At 39.1% G+C, this 17,426-nt stretch overlaps 1 protein-coding gene across 7 annotated transcripts in view; it reads left to right on the top strand.

The window, feature by feature from the left end:
- Positions 1-17,426, top strand: part of MARCHF1 (membrane associated ring-CH-type finger 1) — a 274,990-nt gene that overhangs the window by 79,592 nt on the left and 177,972 nt on the right. For all 7 annotated transcript variants that reach the window (XM_069786356.1, XM_069786351.1, XM_069786371.1 and 4 more), the window contains exon 2: positions 3,429-3,507. The gene's annotated coding sequence lies outside the window, so the exon portion shown is untranslated. The remainder of the gene's footprint in view (positions 1-3,428; positions 3,508-17,426) is intronic.

Raw genomic sequence — 17,426 nt, 5'->3', positions numbered from 1 at the left:
TTCTTCCATTGCTCTTAATCTGTGGTTGTAAAGTCTTGCCATTAATATCAGAGAGGCCAAAAGACATGTTGTCATTCATTACTGTCAGGTTTACTATATGTTGCTAGCTTTCAGCTATAACCTTTTTGTGCCTTTTACACTAGCTAAAGCACAATGAGGTTGACTGTAATTTTTTTTTTTTTAATGCATCGTAGAGAAGAGATTTCATGGGTGATTAATTTAACCTCTTTTCAATTTATTTTAAGCAGAGACCAGTTAAATATAACACTTCACAGAATCACAGAATTGTTGAGGTTGGAAGGGACCTCTGGAGATTGTCCAACCCCCTGGTCAAAGCAGGGTCACCTAGAGCACATTGTCCGGAACTATGTCCAGTTGGGTTTTGGACATCTCCAAGGATGGAGACTCTGCAGTCATCTTAGGCAACCTGTGCCATTGGTTGACCACCCTCATAGGAAAAAAAAACCAAACTACACTATGCTTAAATGGGATATCTTGTATTTAATTTATGGCTGTTGCCTCTTGTCCTTTTCACTGGATACCACAGAGAAGAGTCTGGTTCTTCCTTCCTTACTCTGCCACCCATCAGGTATTTACAAGCATAGCTAAGATCCCTCTGAGCCTTATCTTCTCAAGGTCCCCGTCTCTCTTAGTCTCTCCTCATACAAAAGATGCTCCAGTCCCTTAATCGTCTTCATGGCCCTTTGCTGCACTTGCTCCAGTAAGCCTATGTCTCTTTTACTGGGGAGCCCAGGATTGGGCCCAGCATTCAGGATGGATCACCAGTGCTGAGTTAGAGAGGAAGGACCACTTCCCTCAGTCTGCTGGTGATATCCTTCCTAATGCAGCCCAGGTTGCTGTGGGCCTTCCTTTCTGTGAGAGCACATTGCTGGCTCATGGCCAGCTTGTTGTACCTCAGGTTCTTTTCTGCCAATGTGTATGGGATTATTCCTGAGGTAACTTCATGAGGTTACTGTTGACCCATTTCTCAGCCTGTCAACATTCCTCTGAATGGGAGCACAACCCTCTGGTGTATCAACTACTCTTAGTTTTGTATTATCTGTGAACTTGCTGAAGGTGCACTCTGTCCCATCTTGCAAGTTAGTGATGAGCTGTTGAACAGTATTGACTCTTGTATTGACACCTGGGGTGTGCCTTTGATGACTGGCTTGATTTGGTGCTGCTTATCCATAAACTTTTCAGGCCAGCAGCTCAGCCAGTCTTCTGTTCATCTCAATCTCCATTTATGTGCTTCATGTTTCATCAGTTTGTCAGGGAGGAGACAATGGGAGACAGTAATGGAAGCATTATTAAAGTCAAGATAACCAATGTTCGGTGTTCTTTCCTTGTCTGCTGGGTCAGCCTTCTCATTGTGAAATGCTATCATGTTGGTGAGGCACAATCTCCTCTTCATATATCCATGCTTACTACTCCCAAACACCTTCTTGTCCTTCTTGTGTTTGGAAATGGTTTTCAGGATTATTTTCTCCATTCCATTCCCAGGGATTGAGGTGAGTCTTTGACTGGCCTGCAGTTTCCTGGATCCTCCTTCTTGCCCTTTTTGAAAGTAGGGGCAATGTTTACTTTCTTCCCATCCTCAGAATCTCCTCCCCACACCCCGATCACTGTGATCTTTCATGATCTTTTAACGACTGAGTGGTCTCACAATGACATGTGCCAGCTCCCTCTTATGTGTGGGTTCATCTCATTACAGCCCATGGATCTGTGTGTGTCCAGTTTGTTTAAATGCTTCCTAACCTGATCCTCCTCCATTGAGGGGAATTCTACCTTGCTCCAGGCTTTCCCACTGTTCTCAGGGACCTGGGATTGCTGAGGAAATGTTTTATCAGTAAAGAGTGAGGTGAAGAAGGCATTCAGTGTATTGGCCTTCCTCATATCCTTTGTGACAGGTCTCCAACAGCAGTGGGCCACCATTTTCTGTAGTCTTCCTTATGCTGCAGATAACACCAATAGGAACATTTCCTGTTCTTCAGGTTTGTGTGAGCTACCCTACCCGTGCCTCTGTGATTCCAGTGAGGTCATAATTCTCCAACTGCATGCAGACCTCGTAATTCCTCCTGTTCCCTATGCTGTGTGCATTAGTGTACAGGCTCTTTGGAGAGGTACAAAAGCATGCTAATTTCCCAGAAAAGCTTTCCCCATAATTCTGCCTGGTAGGCATTTCCCTATGTATGTGGACAGAGTTGGGGTGGGACCCCTACAGCCCTGGGTTTTTTTGCTTACAAATTTCCTCCTGTTTACATTGCCCCATACTCTTTGCTTGCCAACCTGGTCCTTCACTTCCTCACTTGATTGCTGGTCATCTTCTCCTGCCCCTGTTATTCCTAGTTTGAAACTCTCATTACTGGATTGGCCAGGCTGTTGGCAAAAATGTTTTTTCCTCACATAGGTGGATACCATCTCTGCTAAATGATCCTCTGTCCTCATAGAACATCCCATGATCATATAAAAACTAAACCCCTGTTGCCCACACCAACTGCACAACCAATTGTTGACTTCTGAGATCTGTCTACTCCTCACGCTCTTCTGCCTTTCTGGAAGGATTGAGGAGAAAACTGCCTGAGCTCCCCATGCCCTTGACCCCGACATACCCCACAGCAATGTATCAATGCTTGATGCTTTCCTGATTGCCCCTGGCATCATCATTGGTGCCTGTATGGAAGAGCAGCAGAGGGTAATAGTCTGCAGCAGCCTTTCCACGATGTCCTGATCAGAGTCCCTGGCAGGCAGCAAACCTCCCCGGGCAGCAGGTCGTGGCGGCAGCTGCGGGCCTCCGTCCCCCACAGCAGGGAGCTGCCCGCTGCAAACACCCACCACGTGCTCCTGTGCAGCTCAAGTTTAGCTGGTTTGGGTCCTTTGCTGGATAGAGCTTTTATTTGTTACCCTCATAAGACAACTATTTTTGTTGAATGTTTTATGTATTTTACTCTTTGTTTTATGAGAAAATGTGTGTAAAAACATTGCGAGTGAACAAATTACATGTTTTGGCTTTTTTGGCTTATTAAGCTTTGTTCATTCTTGAATGGTATTCTGCCAATGCCATATGGGTTATCTGGCTACAAAAAGGCTTTTTCCACTAGTGTGGCTGATAGAGGGCAAATCATGTATGGTTTTCCTGTGCTCAGGGAGATCAAGTATTAATCTTGAATTAATCTCGAATCAATCTGAGAGTCTACAGAAAGATTAGTGGGAATCAGTATCTGGTATAGGATTTGATAAAGGTTGTTTAGGACTACATTTCAAGTCCAGAATTGTTGTTTTAGCTTGTGCCATCTGGAAGACACCAGCATAAAAATTTTTTCCAAAGCTTGCTTCATAACATGATTTAAGGCTATTAAGTGTAGGTATGCAACATTTCGATACGATATAAACTGGTTTCACATGTGTCTTGTTTCTGTTTGTTCTAGGAAATGAACCCAGCAAGTAATGTGAAGGGCCATGTGAAGCTCTGTCATAGCAGAAATTTTCTAAAAGATTGCTTTACCTGTAAGTTCTTCTTTTCTGTTCTTAAATGTTAAATTGTATTCATATTGCTGGTAAAAAAGGGTTTATTTTGTCATTTTGACTTCCAGCTTGATTCTGAAGAAAACCCTGCCAAGGGCCTTATGTTTAATGCCTGTTATTATTAACTTGCTATATTTTAGTGAAGAGCAAACAAGCATTTTTCCTCTTCTGTTAAGGTTTTCAATCTAATGAGCAAGATGTTCATGTTGTGTCATTATAGGTTATATATCCACTGTGATGTATGCTAAACTGCAATAGCTTATTTTTCAGAAATTCTTTTAAAAGTGAATGAAAGGTAGAAAACCCCCAAACCTGTGCGAGAGTGTGAAACTTTTACACTAAAAGTTCTTTAGCAAAGATTACCTGTGCAGGTGTCTGCTGTGACTCAGACCTCTTCTGGATTCGTCATCTTTTTCCAGAGTTATTAAATTATATGATAGTGCCCTTTACAGTTGTGCCACTTGTGGCAAAGAATTTTCTTCGAGCTATCGTTAAATCATTCAATTTTACATATATTGCACAGAGAACTCCACTTAAGAATTTAAATATTGTTTTCATTTGAGTCTAATTGTCTACATCAAAATACTTAAGCAAGTGAGAGATGAACTTGTCCTCTTAGCAATACTGCAAGAAAAATATTAGAAGATCCATTTTACACAAAGAACTGAAAGCATTAGACTGTTGATTATGGCAGATTCATGTAGGTGGTGGCAGAGCTGAGAACAGAATTCACAAGTTCATAGTCCCAATCAAGAGTTATAATTTGAAAATATATGCCTAAAAAGTATATCTGGAAGGAGATTGGAAGTTTATAAGCTAGAATTTAACCAGTATATTATTTTTTTCTCTTGTATATATAATTATCATGGTTTAACTAAACATCATCTAGTTAGCAAGCTCCTGAAAACTATAAGGGGGAAAAGTACTAATGAAGAGGGTTTCAAAACTGATAGCAGCTGTTTAAACCTTTAAAAATAACTATTTCAGAATTTTTCTCCTTATGTGGCACTGTATTTTAAAGTAGCAGCAAATCATATACCTGCGCAGCATAGGTAATGTAGTTTGACATAACCTGCAACCAAATAAAAACTTGCAAACACTAGTCTTCTACAATTCAAGCTCTTCATGAAGTGTCAGAAAATGTCCTGATATTTATTTCTGATTTTATTCCAAAAGAATTTCTTCATCTTAGTATTTCTTTACTACTCTGATATAACTTGAAACAATCTCAAATTAAGTACAAATACAAGAAAATCTGTTAGAAATCAGAATCTTAGTTCTGCTCTTCGTGTTGTAAAGTAAAAACTGAACACTATTGTCTTCATTCTATTAATATTATAGAATCACAGCATCATAGAATGGTTTGGGTTGGAAGGGACCTTAAAGATCACATAGTTCCAACCCCCTGCCATGGGCAGGGACACCTTCCACTAGACCAGGTTGCTCAAAGCCCCATCCAACCTGGCCTTGAACACTTCCAGGGGTGGGGTATCCACAGCTTCTCTGGGCAACCTGTTCTACTGCCTCGCCACCCTCACAGTGAAGAATTTCTTCCTAATATCTAATCCAGATCTACCCTCTTTCAGTTTAAAGCCATTACCCCTTGTCTGGTCACTACATGCCCTTGTAAAAAGTCCCTCTCCAGCTTTCTTGTAGGCCCCCTTCAGGTACTGGAAGGCTGCTATAAGGTCTCCTTGGAGCCTTCTCTTCTCCAGGCTGAACAACCCCAACTCTCTCAGCCTGTCTTCATAGGAGAGGTTCTCCAGCCCCCTGATCATCTTTGTGGCCCTCCTCTGGACTCGCTCCAACAGGTCCACGTCCTTCTTATGTTGGGGGTCCCAGAACTGAACGCAATACTTCAGGTAGGGTCTTACGAGGGTGGAGGAGAGGGGGAAAATCCCCTCCCTTGACCTGCTGGTCATGCTTCTTTTGATGCAGCTCAGGATACAGTTGGCTTTCTGGGCTGCAAACACACATTGCTGGGTCATGTTGAGCTTCTCATCAACCAACACCCCCAAGTCCTTCTCTGCAGGGCTGCTTTCAATCCACTCATCACCCAGCCTGTATTTGTGCTTGGGATTGCCCTGACCCATGTGCAGGACCTTGCACTTGGCCTTGCTGAACTTCATGAGGTTTGCACAGGTCCACCTCTCGAGCTGTCGAGGTCCCTCTCGATGGCATCCCTTCCCTCCAGTGTGTTGACTGCACCACACAGCTTGGTGTCATCAGCAAACTTGCTGAGAGTGCATTCGATCCCACGGTCCATGTCACCAACAAAAATGTTAAATAACGCTGGTCCCAATAGTGGTCCCTGTGGAATGCCATTTGTTACTGCTCTCCACTTGAACATCGAGCTCTTGACCGCAACTCTTAGAGTGCGACCATCCAGCTAATTCCTTATCCACTGAGTGGTCCATCTGTCAAATCCATGTCTCTCCAATTCAGAGACAAGGATGTCGTGCAGAACAGTGTCAAACGCTTTGCACAAATCCAGGTAGATGATGTCCATTGCTCTTCCCTTACCCACCAACACTGTAAACCCATCGTAGAAGGCCACCAAATTTGTCAGGCACAGTTTGCCTTTAGTGAAGCCAAGTTGGCTGTCACCAATCACCTCCTTATTTTCCATGTGCCTTAGCATAGTTTCCAGGAGGACCCACTCCATGATCTTGCCAGGCACAGAGGTGAGACTGACTGGCCTGTAGTTCCCTGGGTCTTCCTTTTTTTCCCTTTTTAAAAAATGGGGGTTCTGTTTCCCCTTTTCCAGTCAGTGGGAGCTTCCCTGGACTGCCACGACTTCTCAAATATGATGGATAGTGGCTTAGCATCTTCATCCACCAGTTCCCTCGGGACCCATGGATGCATCTCATCAGGTCCCCATGGACTTGTGCACCTTCAGGCTCCTTAGGTGGCCTTGAACCCGATCTTCTCCTACGGTGGGTCGTTCTTCATATTCACACAGTACTGGTGAAACTTCAGCAATTGCCCTGTGTTATCCTAAATGTATTAAAATGACTTAGATTATGAAGCATTTCCTTTTGGTTTTATCAAAGAATCTGGAGGGGATATTCCAGGATACTTCAAGGAAACTTTTATGATTAGTCAAGGAAGAGAGAAGAGAAACTGCTGCTCTGATAATGCTGCCTTAATAACTGAATTTGTTAGATTTTCAGTATTATTTGATAGGCTTAATTACTTAGCACTAGTCAGGCAAGTGGATTTCCAGTATCATAACAGCAGCCTTAAAAACCCCAAACAACATGAAAAGAGGTAAGATTGAGTTAGAATTGGCTAATTTATTTCAACTTTGTCTTCTCTTTCAATTGCTCTGTTCATCTCTTCGTGTCTTTCTGAGAAATGCAAGTATTTTATGTGTGTATAAGTGTGTGTATATCAGAGACATTTATATTCAACAAAGATAAGACAACATTTGGGACAAAAGTACAGAAGTGACTTGGAAAAATCTTAGGTGAGAACATGGAGAAAAGTCTCTGACAGAATGCAAAAGTTGAGTTTTGTTTTGCATGCTGAGCACTAAAGTACATTTGCAGCCTCCCAAACAACAAATGTGTTATTTGGAGTCCTGCAAATATGCTGATTTCCATCTGATTTTAATAGCATGACTGCATTTGAGGACAAAATAGCAGAAAAATGTGTTTGGTGGGGGTTTGTTTGTTCCCCCCCCCCCCCCATTTGAAAATGTTTGCAACATTGTCTGTTACTGTACAGTTATAGACAATTCTGAAGTCTGGCTAAAGAGCTGGCAATATGTGAGCATGTAGGCATTTTTTCTTCTCTTGCCATCAGAACTAACCCCATATTTACTCCTCCCAAGTGCCAGTGAACCTCCTTCTGGTATATGTGTTGAACAAACGTTCACATACATCAAAGGTACCATAGTCCTGAACTTTGTTGCCATCAGTTTCCCTATTATACAAAGCATTCTTCTCTAGGTATAACTTCAGTTTTGCAGAAGCATTGAAGATACTTGTGCACTCAATGTAAATATCATTCATGTGGTACCACTCTTATATGGAGTAGCAGATTGCTTTGAAGCCTAGGAATTTGAGAATTTTGGTGGGCTACAGCAAAAAAACCTGCCTATACTCATTAAATAGTTTCACATGGGCCAAGAAACTGTGTTGTTTTGTAGGAAAAACAGGCTGTAGCAGCACTTCCTAAGCCAATTGCTCCAGCAAGATAATAGTCTGTCACTGGTCCTTACCGCTAGTGGACATTTATGCATCTTTAATCTGCACTTGTGCTGTTTTTGCTCTCTGATGCCCACTCCATCACTTTGCCAATACGCTGACTTTGTACTCTTTTCTGTGTCTGGGTCATATGCAGTGAGATTATAGAGAGGAGGATGTACTTCTGCCTCTGGTATATCTGTATTGAAATTGTTAGGACCTTCATTTCTTTATAATTTGTTTAATTGTGCAGTTTTGACTATAGGCATTTACAGATGCTAAGGGTACTGTTGACAATTTCTGCAGACAATTCTTATGGGATAATCTGAAGAGGAAGAAGCTTGTAAGCACTGATTAGGTAAACATAATAGCAGTTTTAGAAGACTGACATCAGTCAAGACAGATTTCTTTTAAGCATTGGACATAATATTTTTCATTAAGTCTGCCTACTTTGGCAGCATGCTTCAGAGGGAAGTACTGAGCAGAGGAGGAGAAATGGTTCTAGAGACTGATCGTTGACTTAATAAGGGCCTAATAAAAGAAGTAATAAGGTAGTTTCTGTTTGCAATAACTTCTGACTGGTACTATATACAGGCCAGAAGGACTAATATGGCTTATTTAACCAATCAAATCTTGCTTGGAGAACTGTAGACAAGCAATTCTAGTTCTGTTTTCTTTGAATTCTCTTTTGGATTGGTTGTCAATAAGTTAATGAAGCTATAGCAGCACTCTATTTTCACAGATGGCTTGACTGGCTTATTTCAAGTCCTCCTATACACCTCTATATTTAGTGCTTTATCTATTCACTTCTTATTAAGGAAGTGGGGGACAGTATCAGAGAGGCATGTCTCAAAGCAGCATATATGCAGCTTCCTGCTGAAGGCTGTAGTTGCTTTTAAAGTTTACATATTCAACCATCATATTGGTACAAACAGAAAAGACAACATAGGGAAGAAAAAGGATGTTATTATAATTATTATTACTATTATTATATATTCTGAGCGCAGGTTGCTACAAGAGAGAGAAATCTAACATTTTTTAACCATTAGATAGTTCTAATTTGTTTGTCTCAAGTCTTTTTTTTTTTTAGAAATAATTCCGTGCTGTTCATTGTGATATTGATTAAAGTATTTCTGTTATACATTTAATGTATCTGGCAGTATTCCAAATAAATCAATCAGTATTGTAAAACTAGATGTCATAGTAAACAGGCATGTAACTATATAACTTATTGAGATTTGTAGATCATGGTGGCAATTGCTTCATTATGATCGGTTTTGTAATTATTATATTTTTCTTCTAAAGGGAGTTTGCACGTAGTATTTCTATTAATCTTAGCTGGTGAACAAATAAGGAAACGGAAACCTTTTTCTAACTCTTTTTCCCCACAGCTGGATTGTTCTGTGTTCAGCTAATCACCATCAAAATAACATTTCTGACCTGTGCTTATAAAACATCAAAACTTTAGGTATCTTAATATGTTCCATGTAAAATAAGTAGTAGCACAAAGTCTACTTCTGTATGTTTATAGAAGCACAGCTATTTCTAAATATGATAGCCATTCATTTTGACAGAAATTTAAGAGCACAGATGTTCTGTTTACATAGACAAAATGGTAAATTATTTCTTTTTTATGAAAGGCATGTTTGCTGATGCACAGCAACAAGAGTTCATAATTGTCTCTGAATACTTCCCTTGCTGGATCTCTGGAGCACTAAGCTTTTCACCCTATTCTTCTCATGCCCTCTGAAAAAAGGGTTGAAATACCTTCCCTTGATTCCACTGAGAATACAGGGTTGGGTCACTTATTTGGAGATCCTGATAAGAGTCCAGTGCAAGTATGGCAAAAGGTGAAACTAACCCAGTTGAAAAACAAAAAACACACTACCAAAATCAGTAGTAAGAATTTAGATGATTATATATATATAAGCTGGTGAAGAATAGCACAGATTTTTTTTGTTGTAGAAGATTCCAAGACCATAAGAGCACATTAATTTCCAAGGAGTGTCTTGCACAGCTGTAATTAAGGTTTCAGTGATCACTGGAGATGAATCTTCTGCTGCTCTGCCCATGTCTTTCTTTTGTGTTTCTGAACTAAACTTAGACTTGAACTTTAATCTCATATATTACCTGGTGTATGTTTTTGTGTTGGCTTCTGTGAGTATATTCAGGGGAGTACAGGTGTTATTTGTAGCATTTTTGCATACTGTAAGCATCTTCCTGATCATAAACTAATATAAAGCTATCTTGCAGGGTAAGGAGAATAGAAATATTGTGAAGGTCTTTCATCTTTTGCTTCATTACTTATTATATAGATTTTTTTTTTAATAGAGGGTATACTGAGGAATATACATTGATATATCTGAACTGATGACACTAAGAAATACAACAGCCTCCCTGGTGTTGCTCGTTAATTTACTTTGCTGAGGTATAATTTCATGCTTTGTTAAAATCAGACAGATGAAACTATGATTTGCTGAAGGTGAAATAAGGGCACAGTCTCTGTGAAACTTCTGTGTTTTTAAAAATATATGATGCCTAATTTCCACCAGTAGTACTGAAAGCAGTGGTCAGGAAAAAATGTCCTGTAAATTAAATGGGATGACACAGGAAAGAGTATCAATGCAACTAAACTGAAATATTTTATCCTGTGGGGTCAGCATACAGTCAATGTTTTGCTCTAGGTATAAAATTCCTAAATCTCGGGTAGTCTTAAAATGCACATGTAGATATCAAATTGGTACTAGTGAACATGTGCACAGCTTTCATAAGCCACCAGCCATGGCTTCATTATCTGCTGAACATAAGGAAAGCTGGAGAATTGTGCAAGCTGCCTTGGAAATTAAGAGGTCGATAGCTCATCATGGAATAAGCAATGCCAAATTTGAAAAAGTGCTGGTGAAAACAAAGACATAAAAGACACACAAATAAAAGAAAAAAATTATTGTGGAGAATTCTCAGGAACTGAAGATAAGGTACTCTATTTTGATGAATAAAAAAAATTTTGAGGTCCAGTGGGAGAGAAAGGAGGGAATGGTACACTCAGTGAGTACTTCTGACTAATAGTGTTTATTTTTTATTTTTGATCGGTCTAATGTTTTTTCAAATTCAACAGAAGACAACTTTTTAGTTTATTTTCAGTGTTGTGAAAATACACATTAATTAATTCTATGATTCTTTTTTATCATTAATAATAAGTTTCTGGTTAATTATGTGTTGGTTTACAGAATGTGTGGGTAGGAGTTATAAATTATATATTGATTTCCTCATTTAACACGGTGTGGTTATAGTATATTCTTCCAAATTATGCAACAAGATTTGGCTTCACAGCCTCCCTCGGACTGAGCTTGCTTCTCTGTCTTTTGAGGTGACTATCTTGACTGTGCTATAGAAGTAGCTTGGAAGGGAAGGAATGAGTACTGTTATATAGCCTGGCATTTATACTCCACCTGCTTATTACCCTCATTGGCTATTACTCCACAATTAGTCCATTGGCAGGAAAGGGTAGCTGGGATTAAGAACCAGTGAAAATTGTTTTTGCTGAGTCTGTTTGCAAATCGTGTTTGTTCCGAAAACAAGATTAACGCACTTTAATGCAAGAGTCATAATCGTCTTAGAAAAGGGACAAAGAGAATTCTCTTCAGCTTAATTTACACCACTTAACAGGTACAGCAATTCTGGGTGAGATACGGTGTTGTTATGCTGTACATCTACATCTCATACTACCTGGATTCAGGCAAAACCCTCTTGTTTCAGCTTCCCAACAGATGAAATGTTCAGCTCCTGTATCGATAATTTGCGCAGTGTGGAGGGATTGTATTGTCATAGAGGTGCGAGAGGTGCAGCAGGACCTCCAGAATGCCCACACAAGGATGTTCACCTCTGTGGACCTGCGTGAGGAGCTTGTTTTGACCCATTGAAAGAACACTCCTGAGAAACCTCATATTGGCAGAGAAGGAACTTACAATTTCTTTCCTCATGTTGCCTACAAGTTGATGTGTCCTGAGTGTTGTGTCTCCCTCCTCTGAAGGCAGGTTTAAGGGTGGCCGTCTCAGGTAATGGCATTCTGCAGGGTCACTGTTGCCATAGTCTACTGATACAGCCTGGGGGACTGTAATGATTGTGGCCCTTTGTGCCTTCCACAGAGCTAGAGAGGATAGTTACGAGTATTTATTAATGTAATGAACAAAAGACAGCACTGTTTTTGTGGGCTGATTTGTGCAAGACTGGTCTAAGGATTCTCCATTTCTGCTGCCACGTCAGTAGTTTCCTAGAAAAAAGTGTAAGTTCTTTGCTCCAAACGTGAATGGGAGAGGCAAATTCATACTTCTGTAATTATTTTGATTGCAGTTTATTTTTGTGGTCTATTTCAGATAAAGCTACACTGCGTGAATCATAAGAAATTACTACCTAGAAAACAGAGTTATAATGTCAAAAGTGCTTTGGCTCCACAAATAACTAGTTCTCCATTAATGTCAGGTCTATGTGGCTGTAAGTTTGTTGCTTGGTTTTTGTTTTTGTTTTTTAAATCATGTGTGCACTGTGAGAGCATTGCCTTTCAACTATGCAGTAATCTCTGATAAGTTGCTTGTATTTTTAGATTTTGTATGACTTTTGTACTCCTCAGGCTTTAATATATCCTTTTTATACATCTCTTGCTTTGTGAATAGTTTCAAAGTCACCGTGACTATAAGCAGAAGGTTTATTTAAGCAGAAAATAAACTAAAGAAAAACATCAGAAATGACTGTCAAACTGACAGGAGGGCAGTGGGAATACTGCTATGTTTCCTGTTTGTTTCTATTTTTGTGATTAATCACAGTAAGAAGTCAATAATCTGAAAGTAAGTAAGCGAGCAAAACTTGTCTGTGCTGCTTTCTGCAGCTTTCTGTTAACTAGGCACTAGGAAATATTAGCAGCTTGTGGGATTTTTTTTTGCTTGACTAGCCCAGCAATGTGCATAGTATATCTTACACAGAGCTGCACAGAAGGTCATGCGAAAAAAATGTTTTGTGCGTTATTGCCACCTCCCATTACTAGGATTGCATAGCTGTTGGTGGTGCAATCCTGGGCCTCTCCAGGTCCAATTATCTTGTAATTTGTGGTAAAATTGAAAAAATATTGCTGATAGGTGGTATTTGTGTGTTTAAATAGCTAAAATAAATAGTTACAACTATAAACTCTAGTTTATAGCTAAAACTTCTAGCAGGTACACCCTGCAACGTTCCTTGGTCGTTTTGTCCTGTGGCTGGGGATGTGGCTGGACTACAACTGTGTGCTTCCTGCCTGCATGCCAGGGTTACCTGCCGAGGCATCTAGCACATGCATAGGTAAGAGAGGAATGGTGGGTCTTATGAAGGGTCTTATGGGTCTTGCAAAAGGACAGCTGGGGACAAAGTCCTGTAGTACACAAACAGCCTACATACCTTCAACCCTCACCTGGAACGCTTAGGGTCCTGAGGGCTAACTCTTAGCAGTTTTTGGAATGAACACCACTGAAAGTTTAAGCTACAATGTCATGAATCCTTACCTGTCTGTCTGCTGCATCTCAATCTAAAGATCTGCTTTCATTGCAACTTGGACAAAATCATGTAGACTGCCTTTACAGACCATGGAGAGACAAACACATGCATATACACAGCTTCAGATAGTTAAGGTTTAGAAGTAGTACACTCCACTTGGGGGAGGTGCCTAGTGTCTTCTGGCCAGATGAACAGGACTCCAGGATTAGCTAGATGACACGAATACATCTTTGAATAAATTTGGAAGGTACTGCTCTTAGAATGTTTTGCAGCATTCATTCAAGAATTCCTGCTAAAGTGAAGACTTCCATTGATAAACCCCTTTGTGTAAAATGTCCAGAAGTTAATTCCTGAGGCTAAGTTAGCACTGACTAACTGGTGTTAATTTCACTGAGTATGAAGTTTTCCAGACATCTGGCTTAATAGAGGAGAGTAGTTGCTTTGGTGTGTAGACTCCACACACTTTAAGTTGGATGGTATATATACACTCTTTCCCCAGTGTATATCAGTCAAAGAAAGAGGATTCCAACAACTTCCATTTTGAAGTGAACTTGCCTTCCATTTTCAAATGATCTGTTGAAAAGGTGACAGTAGTGCACATGCTAAAGTAGTAGGTTAAATTATCTGTAATGACTCAGTTTGGCTCAATTGACATTAGAGGGCAGGAAGATCCTGGAATGATCCTTACAACCTCAGTTTCCTAGGTGCTCCCATCAAGAGTGTATCATGGTTTCACCAGGTCTGAGTGCCTGGCTTCCATCTACTCAATCATGAACACCCCTTAGAAGGAAGGATAGCTGAGTCTTCTGGTATGGAGAAGGAGCACAGCTGTGACACTTGAAGGTTGGAGGTTAAGGGACTCTGTGAAGTGCCTCCACCCGCATGTATACTGTCTTGGCAATGGAAGTACACGTGTGTTGTACTGGAACTGTTTTTGTGTGAGATGCTAGAATGAAGACATTTCCTGAGAGGCGACAAAATGTAACTGGATTGGTTACAAAGAAAAGTTGAAAGCTGATATTCAGTTCTTAATATAGCAAAAATAAAAATGAAAGCAAATTTTCTGACCCTAGACTAAATAGGATTTTTGTTTTGGAAGAGATTGTGCGTATTTTCTTTTAAATTATGTTTTTGACATTTTTCTTACTAAGCAAATCACACTCTGTTTAAATGGAGCTAAATATAGAAAATAGAGAAGACCTATGCATAAGCAGAATTATAGTGAGCCATTATTTTTTTTTCCAGAAGATTTCTCTAATTTGCAATTTTTTTAATAGTCCACATAAAGCAATTTTCAAAGATGTCACCATGAGTAATAATTTTATTATATTTGAGATAGACATTTAAGTACAGCTGTAATAATAATACTGATATTATTATAAAGTGGAATGATGCCTCGTTAAACACTTTGAAGCAGGCAGTTGTGAGCCCATCTGCAGAGATGTATTCATAACCAGTAATATTTAAAAAATATTTTATTAGCTCTTAAAAGTCTTATCTGAGACCTACATTTGGATTTTGCTAATGTATCCTAGAAACTCTTCTTTCAACAAAATGTCTAGTTGTCTTTTGATTCTTAATGTTATTGTGGCCTTAACTACAACCTGCAACTGAATTATTTGCTTTAATTTTATGCTTTATGAGAATTCCAGCCTTTTACAATTTATGAATTTTTTTCCTTACAGTTTAATTTAATAGGCCCTTGCTTTCTGTCCTGAAAAAGTTCTTCATTTACTTTTTCAATGTATCTTTCATTGCTTTATTAATTTTTGTTCTTCATTATTAATCTTCAATTTAAACGATCTCTCCTTTTCATCTGTGTTTCTGCAGATGGAGATTTTGTAGATTCTGTACTGTTTAAGTGAACCTAATGGGATGGGAGTGTCACGGTGAATATTTATGACCTTGTGGCAGCTGTCTCTGTGAAACTGTGACAGGTTCCTCAAAAAATGGGGAGAGCAAGTACACGAATAGTTTTGGGTTTTTTTCCCCACATTTTTTTAGCATATTTTTTGCCTATTCATCCTCCCCAGTCTCCCTTCCATTTGCTGGTTATACAAATCTTTGATTTGATCCTATTAGGTTGTACCTGTAATAGGCTTTGTGTATGTTAGAATGAGTCATAACAATAGTATCTCTTTTTTGTTGCAATAAAAATACCCCAATACCCATGCTTAGTTGTTTTCACAATTAATTGTGGTCTCTGAATGGAAGAAAAGATGGTATTTGCAGACATAAGTTGAGCACTATTATTATTGTAAGAAGTGGGAGGTGGGAAGGGTTATAAAGATTCTATGAAATCAGTGAATTTGTTCTTTTGTAATTTTTAACAAAACGTGTCTGTTTATATTGTTATTGCCTACAAGTTCTAATTTTAGAAAGGCCAGGTTTCTAATTTGCTAGATATGACATGCATATAAAGAAATATCCTCTTCCTGTAGAAGTGCGTACAGTCTAAATATACAAAAATGACATGGATTGAAAATAAGGTTTTACAGTTGTAGCATTTTCTTTAAACACAGTTTATTTCCTCTGTTCTGTATCCCCTGTGTCCCCATTGAAAGAATGTTTCTTAAAAAACAGCTTACAAGGGAAGTTGTAATGGAGCGTTAGTTCACTTAAAAAAAAAATAGTGAATATTGGTTAAATGAAGAAGTCACAACCATAACTGAACAGACAGCATATGAAGGTAGACAGTCATATGTGCGTCATACTCAGTCATCTGCTGTGTTGAGTGAACTGGGCTGCGTAATTCAAAGGAGAACCCTTCTCAGATTTTTGTTACTCATGTACCACCTGGGAATCATGCTCAGGTGACAGTGGGGAATTTCAACACTTTTCTAAAGCCAACAGTTCCAAAAATTGCAACTGTAGGGCACTTGATCTAAAAACAGATTTGTACCTGCTATTAATTGGATCCAGGGGTGGACTTCACAGCATGCAGCAGAAAGGGAAAATTTTATCTTTGCGTCACAAACGTAATGAAACTCTTGACCCAGTGCCACTAATAGATGTGGCTTAGTTGACACAATCTCTTGGGTTTTTTAAGCTAGTAGGACAGTAACATTATAGGGCTGTGAAAAGTATTTCATTGTTATCTGGGTAATAGGAGAGAACAGAGCTGCCTCATTCACTGCTTTGTGTCTTGTAGACACCAGCTTTTTAGTCTTTCTGGTAAATGCATGTTACTGTATTGTTATTATAGGTCTTGTTCTCTGTTGTGTCACTTCAGTTTTCCTTCGTATCAGTGAGGGAAAATCATCTAGTGAGGAGTAATTTTTTAACTGCATTTTCTATCTGAAATGAGAATTTCAGTGGGAATAAGAGAGCTATGAGTTTTCAGTTAGGTTGGTTTAAGTTTACTGCTTGTACTGGAAAAAGCCAGTGGGATGAGATTTAGGTGATAAAATATCTTGTGAGGCAGCTGAGGAATATTCAAGGAGGTGAGCAAGAGCCAACTAGGAGAAAGTTCTGCAATCTATTTATGAGACAATGTTATTTTAAGGCAAATGATCCTTAAAATACTAGAATCTACAAAGTGTTTTTCAATGGATGATATTAGAAAAAGTGGTAATCAGAACAAGATGTGCTTCATTAGTTTTTGTGAATATTTAAAGGTGCAGGCTTTGTTCAAGGTGCTTTGAGACTCATCCTTCTGGGAAACATGGAAATGTTATGTGCATCCTTTCCTGAAGGAATTTAACAATACTTCCCCCAACTAATGTTTGGCTGAAATGGAGATTTTGCTAACTTTAGCAAATGTTCGGTTTCCACTTCAAAAAATTTTTTTTTCTTTTTTTAGATTTCTTTTATTTTGACCTGAACTGGTTCATTGCTGTCATGAAACATGTTTGATACCTAATGTGTCTTTTTTATGGTAAGACCAAAATTTCACTGAATTCTGTTTGGAAAAAAAACAACAAACAAGGACAAATCAAAAGAAAATCTTTCAAAGATATTCAGTGTAGATTAAATCCATCAGTAAGTGAAAAGGATACAGTTTTCAAATACCGTTGTAGTGGATTTTACAAGGAATTTGGTGCCAAATGGCCTTTGAAATTTAGCAGGCACAAGGCTTTTGACTTATTTAGACTTCAGGAAATCCAAAGCCTAATCCCAGTTTTAGGCACTAAGTAAGTAGTACCCAAAGTGGAGCATCTTTAGGTGCAGAATTTAGAAATACTCTCAGGA

Source organism: Haliaeetus albicilla, chromosome 1 (genome assembly GCF_947461875.1).
Source record: "Haliaeetus albicilla chromosome 1, bHalAlb1.1, whole genome shotgun sequence".
Taxonomy (NCBI): Eukaryota; Metazoa; Chordata; class Aves; order Accipitriformes; family Accipitridae; genus Haliaeetus; species Haliaeetus albicilla.
This window is presented reverse-complemented; position numbering and strand designations above follow the sequence as displayed.